General features: G+C 35.9%; 1 pseudogene; it reads right to left on the bottom strand.

Moving 5' to 3' along the window:
• On the bottom strand, window positions 1-441 carry LOC114514115 (annotated as a pseudogene).
• Window positions 442-13,500: the final 13,059 nt, after the last annotated feature.

Here is a 13,500-nt window from a genome sequence, read left to right as displayed (position 1 = left end):
TTTTTTTGATTCCTAGGTTTTATTCAAGAACTCATACAAAATGTGTCAGATAAATGAGTTTTAACCCTCATCTTCCTCCTCTTTTTCATCCTGGTTTATCTGGAAGTAATAAAGTTCATAACTCTCTTTGCTGTTAGCAACTACACACAACCAGTCATTTAGATATCCTTCTTCAAATATTTTTGGTGAGATATTTCAAATACCTTTTGGAAAAAGGCACTTCAGACGTTAGTGATCTTACTTTTGCTTCTTTCAATGGTTACACCTCTCCACCAAGATTCCCAGCTTTTCCATTCACTTTGATTCTCTCCTGAAGGAATTACTCAAAATTGGCAGCATCCATGATTCCACCTTCTACAGGGCGGGTGCAGTCAAGGGTGAACTTCAAAACCTGCTTCTTTTTTTGCTCCTCTTGCCCTCAAGCTTTTTCATGGGAGCCATGGCAGCCATGGAGAGAGAAAGGGAGTTGCACAAACTGCCTCAAAAAGACATTTGAAATCAACATGTGTATATGAGATTCATAGTTAGCTTCATGACACTCAAAATCTTAATTTCAGTATGTGAGAACATTATATTTTAGAATATTTTCTCTGTTTACTTTTATTTTTAATTTAGAAAAGTAGTTCCACAAAATTTTATGTGATTTTTTTCTCTTATGTGATTCCCTTTCCTAAGCTGTCAAATCAAATGTGACTTTCACCTTTAGTAACTTTTTACAAAAGCATTTCCTACAGTTCATTTTTTTCTATAAAAAATAAATTTTAACAGCTATTACTAAAATTAGAATTATTTTCAGATATTGAAAACTTCACCTTTGGTTATGAAGATATTGATAAAATTTAGCCATCTGGATTAAATGATTTTTGAAATATATGTCAATTTTTACACTTTCCTACTAAGAGTGAAAATACTTGTATTTATTTTCTACCCTATAGCAACTACCTTGAAAATTTTACTTTACTGGGTTTTTTTCTAATGTGTATCTTTCCTTTTTTTAATATATCTACTCTGATCAGGCTCCCACTTCTCTTTTTCCACCCATTTTGTCTTTCAAGTTCATCAGTAACTTCCTTGTTGCTAAATCCAGTGGTCTATTCTCAACCGTCATCTTACTTGACCTATTTGCATCAATCAGTACTTTTTCTTCCTGCAAATAATTTGTTCATGTGACTTCCCAAACACCATTCTCTCATGGTTTGTTTCCTAACTTGTCACTCTTTCCCTGTTTCCTTTGCTTGTTCTTTCTTTTCTCCCTGACCTCTTAGTGTTGGTGTGCTCCAGGGGCCAATTCCTGGAAAAGTTCCCTCTTTATCTACCCTTGCATCCTTGGCCTTCTGAACCAATGTTACATAAACACTAATAACCTCCAAATACACATCTCCAATCTGGATCTCAGTCCCTGAATTCCAAATTTCAACTTGATTGTCAAATATCTCAAACTTAATGTTGTCCAAGCTGAAATTCTAATCTATCTCTTTCCCAAAAGCTTTTCTGTATGTGGTCTGCTGCATCTCAGGGAATATTTGCTTTATCTTCCCAATTTGTAAGCCAAAAACCTTATGGTCATGTTTTGACTCTTTTTCCCCTTCTCAGACCCAAATATTATCAGCAAATTCTGCCTACTCTTTCCAACTATAACCAGAATCTGAGTACTTTTCACCACCTCTACTGTTACCACCCTGTTCCTAGCCAACATCCTCTCCTTACTAAAAAATGTTTCTCCCTTTTCCATCCTTGACCTTCTGTAGCAACATTTTCCGGTGAAAATATGTTACCCATAAATGTCATTTATATTTTATTTTTTACAGATTTTGTTTATATTTTTTCAATTTACTTTTAAACAGAGGGGAAGGGAGGGAGAAAGAGGCTCATTTGTATTTTAGAAGCCACATTTAAAAAGTAAAAAGACACTATGAAAATTGTTTTGTGTTCTTATTTAACCCACTATATTTGATATAGTATCATTTCACTGTATAACAAATATAAAATTGTTAATGAGATTTTTACATTCATTTTTGGTATATTTTAGTTTTTGACATTTAGGGTATACTTTATACTTATAGGACATCTAGCTTTGAACTAGCCATACTTCAAGTGCTCAACAGCTACATATGGCTAGTGGCTACCATATTGGGCAGTATAGCTCAAGAGTATGTTTCTTAATAAATTTTTAAACAAATTAGATCTGTTCAAAACGCTGTGATTTTTTAAAATTTACTTGAATAATACCAAAAATGTGTCAATGGCTTGCAAGGCTGCAGTGGATCCAGTCACCCAGTTATCTTTGTGATGCCATCTTCTATTACTTGCCCCTTCTTCAGTCGTATAGGCATCCTCACTATTTGGGGAATAAGCCAGACACATTCACCTTGGTTTTTATCTCTTCTCTTCACTTGGGAAGATCTTCCCCTGCATGTGCTAATGCGTCACTAGCTCACCCATTTCAAGTCTTTAGTGCATCTCACCTTCTCATTGAACTCTATGTTGAGTACTGCATTAAAATTGCAACTCTTTCCACCAACAATCCCAAGCCTCTTTACTCTGATACGTTTTATGACCAACTAACAATTTAGTAGACACATAAGTTCTATAAAACAAAGATTTTTGTATGTTACGTACACTGTTGTAATCCTAGAGTTAAAAAAATGTCTGATACATCATAAAAGCTCATCTGGTGGTTGATGAATGAATGAATGATTGAATGACTGACTGGATGGATAAATGGATGAGAGAGCTTGGCTTTCTGGTAACTAAGGTTCTAAACCAATACTTGATCTTTGTGTTAGCTATTTGTTTAAACTTAACACTTTTAAATCATTTTGAACTTGTTACTTTTAAATAATTTTGGTGTCCTGATTGCCTCACATGGTTTTTACACCAGTCCCACACTGCTGATTTATTGTCCCATTTGAAGATCTTCCCATTCATAGGCTTAACTATGAACCAGTAATTTATTTCAGCTGTGGGTAGGAAGTGTCCTTTTGGTAAACCTTGTTTTTCTCAGGGTTATACCTTAACAAGTAACTTCATTTATTTAGTGGCAGAAGTAGGAAAGTAAAAAGTAGAGAGTAAAAAACTAGTAAAATTTCAACTTTTTTTTGTTCCATTGTCTTGTGTTTAAAGACAAAGGAATAACTTCAACTTCTGGGGAAATGCAGTTCTAGAAACACAGTCTAGTCTCAGTTAAGTCAGCAAAAGAGAGCCCTCCCTCTGAGATTATGGATATAGAATATTGGTTTATTTACAATGAGACATGTCCCAGATGCCATAGTAAGTTACAAGGAAAGAAGTAGATAAATAAAGAAAATCACAGTAGTATGAAGAAACTGGGAGGGAAAATAGCTAGAAAAGTTTGAGTTTCTGTTAATAAACAAATTTGTTCATTTGTTTATTACTGCTATTTTAAATTATGCACAGATATGAATGCTTCAGTCATGATTTTACTGTTTTACTGTTTTCTTGATCCTTGGTTTTTCTGAGTGATGTTTAAAGTTAAACCATTTGAACTGAATATGGAAAAACACATTTTTTTACATCTGAAATATATGATAATCTTTTACCCTGAGGGCTGTCTCTATTTTTCTCTTATACTTCATTCATTTTTATTCTGTCACTGTGTTAATTTTAGTTAAAAATCTAAGGACCCTTAAGGAAAAGATATGCACTTAGGATGCAATTGTACATCCACAAGGCTGGAACTGAAACCATAGTAAATACTTCTTTTGAGCTGAACAAGAAAAAACTTGGAGAGATAGCCAGGCAAATTGTATGGCCTATAATGGATTTCTGCTCATATTCAGCTTTCAGAATGAAGTGGTTAGATTTTTTCTTTGTGATATAACTTTTGTTTAATTTATTGGGCTACCATATATTAGGTATACTTCGAGGGTATGATACATCATTCAACAAAACAAAGATCTTTGCATTTATAGAGCTTATATCCCAAGGGAAGAAACAGGGAATAAAAAATAATCATAATAAATATGTAAATTATGTAGTATATTAGAAGTTAGTAAATTTTATGCAAAGACATGTATTTGTAAATTAAGTGTTATTGTGAGTGTTCTGTGTGGGTAGGCTGCAAGAAAGATAATCTTTTCTCATTGAGATGATGACATTTGAGCAAAAATGTAAAGTATATGAGGGAGTTAGTCAAGGCAGGGTTGGGGGCATAAACTTCTCACAGAGGAAACAGCCACAACACAGACATTAAGGTAGGTATATACCTGGAATATCTAGAACAGAAAAGAGGCAGCCAGCCCTGGCTGGTGTGGCTTAGTGGATAGAGTGACAGCCTACAAACTGGAAGGCTGTAGATTCAAGTCCCCATCAGGGCACATGCCTGTGTTGTGGGCCAGGTCCCTGGTTGGGGGTGTGTAGAAGGTGGGGAATCAATGTTTCTCTCACACGTTTCTCTCTTTCTCTTTCCCTTCCTCTCACTCTAAAAGTAAATAATAAATTTTTTTTAAAGAGGCAGCCAGTCAATATGTTTAAAATGAGGGAGTGAGTGATATGAATCATTTAGGTTTTGTAGATTATTGTAAAGACTGGGTTTCACTCCAAGTAAAATAGGGAAATATTGCAGAATTGTGAACAGAAGTATGACACGATCTGACTTAAGTTTTAAAAAGTCATTTTCTTTGCTCTGGTAGACTTAGTCAGTGGCAAATATAAAAGCACAGTGTTGTTATAAGGCTGTTGCAATAACCCTAACAAGAGAACAACATGCTCAAAGAAAGACCATAGCATTGGAAATAGTGAGAGTGAGAAAATGAGGAGAGATCCATCACAGCACTCTGTATTTTGTAAAAGGACTTTGAGTTACTATCTGGAAACCTCTTCATATTGGATTGCATCGAAAAAGCACAATGTAAGTGAATGCTGGATGTGGGCAAATGGAGATGCAATAAGGGGTAGGTAAGCCTTAAAACATTTATTTGTTATTAAATGTGTTAAACACGGTAAGGATTCTGACTCTATAATCAGCTACTTCCATAGTTTCCTCCATACCTTGTCCCAAAAAGGCCCTCAACAAGTAGATGCCAGAGAGAACCTTCAGACAAATATATGGTCTTTAGTGAGGGTTTAGCATCAGATACCAATATTTACTTCTATATGGTAAGTTGGATTATACCACGTGTGAGCCACGGGCTTTTCTTTCATCCTAGACTACATGAAAGTCCAAGTAGTTTGATCTTTGCCTCTTTCCACTTGTACTTTGCCTTTTGTTTGTTTGTTGTTGCTTTGGACTGTCATTGACAGGGGAGTCTTAGGAAATGTACTCAAGCTACACTTACCCCACTCATTGGTGACCTGAAATGGAATAAAATAAAAAGAAATAGAAAATGTTTGTTCCTCTTGACCTTTTCTTTTCTTTTTTTATTGTTCAAGTACAATTTTCTCCATTTTCACCCTACCACGTCCCCCTGCCCCACCCATCCCCACCTCCCACCCTCAAACCTACCCCTTTTGTCTTCGTTAATGTGTCCTTTATACATGTTCCTTGATGACCTCCCCCCTGCCCGTATTATCCCCTATTAACGCTCTCCCCACTCCTCTCTGGTTACTGTCACTTTGTTCTTTATTTCAGTGTCTCTAGTTGTACTTTGCTTGCTTGCTTGTTTTGTTGTTGTTGTTGATTAGGTTCCACTAAAATTCTAAGACTTCTTTATGTTTCTTAGCTTGAGGAACTGACTATATTCTTAGACAGCATTTTTGTTCTTGAAACACTTAAAATGTTCTCTAATTTTAGGGAGGAGAAAGAAACAAGAAGGACATTGTGTTCCCTGCAGGGGGGCTGCTAGCTACCCTTTATGGAACACCTACTGTAGACAGGCACTGTCCTAGATCTATGGCAATCTGTTCTAGGTATTATATGAGGTAGATGACATAAAAAGAGCAGCAAGGAGTTTCATGATATTTCCTGGATTATAAAACAGCACAAATTTAGAGACACTTCTCCTGTCCCCATTGTTTATGTCCAATTTGGGGTGAAAATACACAATAACTTGAGGGTAATAATATGTTAGTAATTATGTGTTCAACCTTGAAAATGTAAGAAAAAGTACAACAAACTTTCTGACTACAAAATCTAACACTTACGGTATTTTCTTAAGAGAAAACATCGTCAGCTTAACGTGTAGTTCACTTAAAATTGAGAGAGAAGTCAAAGAGCTTTCAGGGGCTTAAAGTTGGTGTGTTAGTTTGCTTGGGTTACTGTAATACCACAGACTAGGTATTTTAGGCAAAAGTTCTGGAGATTAGAAGTCCCAGATCAAGGTGTCGGTTGGGATTTTTACTAATGCCTCTCTCCTTGGCTTATAAATGGTCATCTTTTCTCTTCGTGTCTTCACATGGTCTTCCCTCTGCATATGCCTACGTGTATTAAATTTTTTTTCTTACAAGGACACCAGTCATATTGAATTGACATCATTTAACTTAATCACATTGCGAACACTCCATGTTCTAATATAGTTACATTCTGAGCTACTGCAGCTTAGCTCTATAACGTATAAATATTAGGGGTCATAATTCAGGCAATAAGAGCTGGTGAATTCTCAGTTGGCACTAAAGAATGCATAGGCACAGAAATACACATATAATTTGAAAACAGGAAGGATAAAAATTTGAAATTAAGAAACTGTACACCAAGTACTACAAAGTTCTCCAGAAAGGAAGTGCTGAAAACATTTTAATTATCGTATAACCAGAGATTCATGATTCACCATTCTATTTTTCTTTTCTTCACTTTGAATATTTAATTTCCTAGGTTTATATATGACTTGAAATGTGAGTGTAGAAATCCTTTCTAGATATTTCATTTATAATTATTTATGTGTATCATAGGCACTCAAGTACAAAATATGTATTTTGCCATGGTGATGGTTGCAAAGAGTGGATGAGTGGGCACCTGTTTCAGCCTTAACATAGACCAATATTTTTAGTGTGTGATGGGTGGTCAATGAAATATCAGTTATACTCTCTCTATATATAACCTTTAAACAGCAAAATTAACTTATTACTTTTTATTTGAAAATATAAAGAGAAGAATATAATCAATAAAATGATTTGCAGTGTTTAATACAGCGTAAAGTTCCAGGACTGTCTCGGGTGTGGAGGCAGTAAAGTTCTCTAGTGCTCGTTCCTTTCCACCACTGCGGTCCGAGTTAGAGTTTGAAGACTGATATGAGAGCAGAAGCAGCTCATTTCACTTCCTCTATGCTCTCCACTTTGCTCATTAAGAAATATGGTCACCAAAGTTTACAGTATGTATGTTAGGCTGTGTCTAGTTATTTTTCATGAGGTTCAGTAAAAAATCTGTTTTATTTCAGGTTCACCATTGAAGGAAGTGGAGAGTGTGCCTTCATTTTTGAGAATGGCATAAGTACTGCCAATTGTGGTGATGAAAAATGGTATATATGCAGCAGAAAAGGCCTTTGTCCCTAGATAAAGAGTTTCACCATAGAAGAAATAAAGTAATTAAAGAAAATCTACCTTTTTATGTATTATAAATTCATATACATTGTCCTTCCCATCAAACATATGTTTTAAGTTTACTGGAAAATTTTAATTGATTTTAAAAATTATTCAAGTGCATAATTAAAAAGCCAAGAAACATGAGATTTTAATCTTTCTACTATGAGAACAGGGACTTCTGTCTGTTTTGTCAATGAATATCTCTCAGGCACACAGAACAATGTCCAGCACATGTTAGACACTCTATAAATGGTTAAAAAACACACACAAAAAAAAACAAGAAATGAATGTGTGCATATATGTTTTTACAACTTACACTAGACCACATCAGTTGGTGCATCTAAGCCTATGGGTGTAATGGTGCTCTTGATTATAACTGATAACAAATCAGCATGTCTCAGTGAAACAGATTGGAGGGTAAAAAGAGGAAGGAAAAGATACCTCTACTTATCCAAAATTCAATTAAGTCTGCCTAAAGGAGTTAAACATGAAACACGAGTGAGCATTAATGGTCCACTCAGCCTTGACTGAATAAGTAACTTATTTAGGATTTAGAAAGGAGGCCTTAGGAGAAATATTCAGAGATTAATTATGGTTTTTTTGCATCATGATCAAAATGGTAAATTTGGCTTTATTAAAATGAAATATTTTTACCATTCCACATAAACTATGAGGAAAATGAAAAGTTAAGCCACAGGCTAAAAGACATTTGTAAAACATATGTAGGATGAGGTATTTGTATCTAAAATACATAATGAACTCTTATAACTCAATAAGAAACCAATAACTCAATTAAAAAATGGGCAAAGTATTAAACAAACATTTCATCAAAGAAAATATCAACATGACAAATAATGGCATAAAAGATGCTTAACTCAATTAGTCATTAGAAGAATGTAAACTAAAACCATATGGAAGATCAACATACCTCTATAAAGTAGCAAAAAAGAATCTAACAAAAGTGTTGTAGAGTTGTGGAGCATCTGAAACTTTACACAGATTGCTGATGGGAACTGAAACTCCTACACCCGTTTTGGAAAGAAATTTGGCAGTTTATATATATACCTTATGATGCAGAAATCCCATTTCTGAGAATTTATCCAAGAGAAGTAAAACATATGCCCATGGAAAGACTTGTTATGAAATGTGCAAAGCAGGTTCACAATAGTGAAACACAGAAAATAGAAGTCTATCATCAGATGATTGGTAAATAATATACAATATAAATACAAAATGAGAATACTACTCAGCAAAAAAATAAAATGCACTTGTACTTATATGCACAATTTGGATGAATCTCAAAAGCATTATTAAAAGTGAAATTAGCCAGACACAAATGCTGTATTTTGTTCCATTAATATGAAGTTCTAGGAAAGACAAAACTATATTGACACAAAGCAAATGAAGGCTTGCCAAGGTCCAGGTAAGATATCATATGTTTTACACATACAGAACAACTTGTAGCTCTTAGATATGTGTTATATGAGAAATCTTTAAGATACATTGTTTAAAAGAAACAAAGTACCAAGTAATGTGCATTATATGTTAACATTTGTATAATAAAAATATATGTACCCATGTGTAGGCATATATATATTTGCCAAAATATATATGATTATATATATCTTCCTTTAAAATGTATAAAGCTTGAAGCCAGAAAACAAATTGAGGCTCACATTTTCTGTGTTTAAATATTCACATCCATAGCCCTGGCTGCTGTGCCTCAGCAGTTGAGTATCAGCCTGTGAATCAAAGTGTTGCTGGTTCCATTCCCAGTCTAGGGCACATGCATTGGTTGCAGGCCAAGTCCCCAGTAGGGGGCATGTGAGAGGCAACCACACATTGATGTTTATCTCCCTCTCTTTCTCCTTCCCTTCCCCTCTCTAAAAAGTAAATAAATAAAATCTTCAAAAAATAAATGAATATTTACATTTATAATGAAAGCTAACATAAATTTATATTCTATCTTACTTCAATAAATACAATTCCATAACCATGACATTAAAGCACATAAGAAGAGCATAGGACTGTTGAAGGGAAATGTCTTATTTCTAGTTTTTTTTTGTATTAAGTGGGAAGTCAAGACATGTTTCCTGTATAAAAAAAGAATTAGACTTTAAGTGTGCTGTTTAAAATTATAGACATGACCATTGAGAAAAAATATATATGTCTATATATAAGTTGTATTAATGGATAAGAAGGGTTGGTGTTTCCACTCATCCTCAGTTATCATTAAGGAATTTAACAATTACTATATAAAGACTAATATAAGTATATTGTTACTTTATTAATCACTAGAAAAACTAAGAATAACATGACTTCAGTCTTTTTAAATATATTTTATTGATTATGCTATTACAGTTGTCCCATTTTTACCCCCTTTATTACCCTCCACCCTGTACCCCCTTTCCACCCATACCTCTCCCCCCTTAGTTAATGTCCATGGGCCATACATATTAGTTCTTTGGCTTCTACATTTCCCATACTATTCTTAACCTCCCCCTGTCTATTTTCTACCTACCATTTATGCTACTTATTCCCTCTACACTTTCCCCCATTTTCCCCTCCCCCCCACCACTGATAACACTCCACATGATCTCCATTTCTGTGAATCTGTCCCTGTTCTAGTTGTTTTCTTAGTTCATTTTTGTTTTTGTTTTTCTAGATTTTGTTGCTGGTAGTTGTGAGTTTGTTGTCATTTGACTGTTTGTATTTTTTATATTCTTTTTCTTAGGTAAGTCCCTTAACATTTCATATAATAAAGGCTTGGTGATGTTGAACTCTTTAACTTGACTTTATCTGGGAAGCACTTTATCTGCCCTTCCATTATAAATGATAGCTTTGCTGGATAGAGTAATCTTGGATGTAGGTCCTTGCCTTTTATGATTTCAAATATTTCTTTCCAGCCCCTTCTTGCCTGCCAGATTTCTTTTGAGAAATCAGCTGACAGTCTTATGGAAACTCTTTTGTAGGTAATTGTCTCCTTTTCTCTTGCTGCTTTTAAGATTCCTTATCTTTAGTCTTGGGTAATGTAATTATGTGCCTTGATGTGTGCTTCCTTGGGCCCAACTTCCTTGGGACTCTCTTGAGTTTTCTGAACTTCCTAGAAGTCTGTTTCTATTGCCAGATTAGGGTAAGTTCTCCTTCATTATGTTTTCAAATAAGTTTTCAATTTCTTGCTTCTCCTCTTCTCCTTCTATCGCCCCTATGATTCTAATGTTGGAATGTTTAAAGTTGCTCCAGAAGTTCCAAAGCCGCTCCTCATGTTTTTGAATTATTATTTCTTCATTCTATTCTGGTTAACTGTTTACTTCTTCTTTCTGGTTCAAACCATTGATATGAGTCTCAGTTTCTTTCTCCTCACTGTTGGTTCCCTGTACATTTTCCTTTATTTCACTCTTCGTAGATTTCACTTTTTCCTCTATTTTGCAACCATACTCGACCAATTCTGTGAGCATCCTGATTACCAGTGTTTTGAATTCTGCATCTGATAGGTTGGCTATCTCTTCATCACTTAGTTGTATTTTTTCTGGAGCTTTGATCTGTTCTTTCATTTGGGACATATTTTTTGTCTCAGTGCACTTGTTACATAGTAAGGGATGGAGCCTAGGTATTCGTCAGGGTGGGGCAACCCCTGTTATTGCATTGTGGCTATGTATGTGGGGGAGGGGTCCAAGAGGGAACAATACCCCTTGTTCAGCTCTTGGATGGCTTTTAGTCACTTCCCCTGCTTCCCACAAGCAAATTGTGCCCTTCTGGTGCTGATTCCCAGAGGTGGGGGACCCTGTGGGTCTCTCCAGTGAACTTTCCTGTGAGGCTGAGAGTCTCTCCTGCCATTGCAACCCCCACGGGTTTTTTCAGTCAGAGGTTTTGAGACTTTATTTCCCCATGCTGGAACCCTATGTTGCTCAGTCTGTCTCACTCCCCTGTGGTTCCTCCCAGTTTATCCACATGTAAATGTGGGACCACTTGGTCCACCAGCCACCACCTTGCCCTGTCCAGCAGTCACCACCTTGCTGCAAGTCCTCTGTGCCCTGGCTGCTCACCTCTGCCCCTCCTACTGGTTTGGATGAATGTTTCTTCTTTAACTTCTTGTTTGTCAGACTTCCATACAGTTCAATTTTCTGTCAGTTTTAGTTGTTCCTTATTTTTAAATTTGTTGTTGTCCTTCTTTTGGTTGTGTGAGAAGGCACAGTGTATCTACCTATGCCTCTGTCTTGGCTAGAAGTCACATTACTTCAGTCTTCATTCTATTTTTTTATTGTTTATTTTATTTTAAACACATTTTATTTCATTGACAATTCCTTGAAACAAAATTTTCAAAAAAAAAGCAAAACAAATTGCAAGTCTTTTAGATACCTTATCAGTTAATAAAATACAGTCTTCCTGTTGGTGCATTTGGTGTTGTAGAAGGTTGGTAGACTTCTATTCCAGTATGAGCCCAACCCAGACAGCATTGCATCAGATTACCACTAACCAATAATAAAGCACAGAGCAAAATACCTACAAAGTCAGCCAAAAAAAACCTCCCACAAGTAGTTTACACATATTTAAATTCAACATATAGGAGTAAAAGCAAAATTGCATGTAGAAAAATTACTGAAGAAAAAATAATTTACTTATGAAGAAGTTTTGATATATATATCTATAAAAATGAGAAAGGATATAATTCCACAAAAATAACATGGAGTTCTACCATGTGGTAGCACTCAATATGCCATGTAACCTGTTTTTGTTGTCTGAGGATAAAAATATTTTGCTGATTTCGTGATACTCTTTTTATGGATGAGTCAATTTTTCTTTTCCTTCCCTAAACTAACAAGTCTGTCTAGTTATCTCTTATCAAAACAAGTATGAGTTTGCTCATACTCTTTCTGGTTTATCACATTTGGCATGATCATCCCACAGCTATGTGACAGCAGGCATGATGGTAATTTTCACTGGTGAGTGAGAATAAAGGGAAACATAATAAAAAAAAACCCACAGCACAGCTTAAGAATAACCAGAGGCACTGAAATTAAGAACAAACTGACAGTGACTAGAGGGGAGGTGGGAGATGATAATGGGGAGAAGGGAGAAGGGTTTTCAGAGACATCTATAAAGGACACATGGACAAAACCAAAGGGTGGGATCAAAGGTGGGAAGTGGGGATGGCTGGGTCCAGGCGGCAGTGGGGGGGTGGGGAATGGAGACAACTGTACTTGAACAATAAAAAAAAGTTAAAAAAAAAAGAATGCTAGCTGACTGACTTAGGAAAACTACTAAAGTAAGTGAAGTAGGGGGAAGCATTTCTGTAAAGTAATAAAAGATTTAGGAGAAATGTGGAGTATTATTTCTGCAAGAGAGGGCATGAGTTTGTGCATATGAAGACATTTGGTGTAAATTTTATGGTATGTGTATTATATCCCACTATAAATATTTTTTAAAATGTGCTTTTATACAAAAGAAAGAAGTTGGTGGCCAGTTTTGCCCTGTCTTGTAATGAGGAATATTTTCCCTATCTCAGCCGGCCCAGCCCAAGGATGGGTAGAAATAGCTAACATCTGGCAAACATGAATGAAGATATATCTAAATAATTGAGAACATGCCCCCTCTTGCAGAATTTTTGGAGCAAGATGGAGAGTACAAACATTAGCTGTTCCCAGAGGCTGTGGTGGTTCTGTGGTGTCATAGCAAAAGTAGTTTAGAGACACTGGCAAAGAGGAGTTTAGCGACAGTGACAAGATTCAAGTGAAAAGTGACAAGTGATACTACACTCCCAGAGAGGCAGAGTGTGGGCTGGCTACAGGGTCCTTGCTAAGACTGCATATATTTCCTTGGGTTTGGGGGAAGGAGAAGGCTTTCTTTCAAACTCTCCGATCTCCTTCTTGGCTTGCCCTGGGTCTGTGCTGGTGCCTTCCTTCTCTCCAGTGTGTTTCCTAGACTTTCCCAGGTTAGTGCCCTTCCCCTTTTCGTGGTCGCCATCTTGGCTCCTACTGCTCTTGCTTCATAGCTCTGAGTCATCTTTCTGGGCGTCTCCTGTGC

This window comes from Phyllostomus discolor, chromosome 2, assembly GCF_004126475.2.
Source record: "Phyllostomus discolor isolate MPI-MPIP mPhyDis1 chromosome 2, mPhyDis1.pri.v3, whole genome shotgun sequence".
Classification (NCBI taxonomy): Eukaryota; Metazoa; Chordata; class Mammalia; order Chiroptera; family Phyllostomidae; genus Phyllostomus; species Phyllostomus discolor.
Note: the sequence above shows the minus strand (reverse complement) of the source record. Positions and strands in the feature narration are given on the sequence as shown.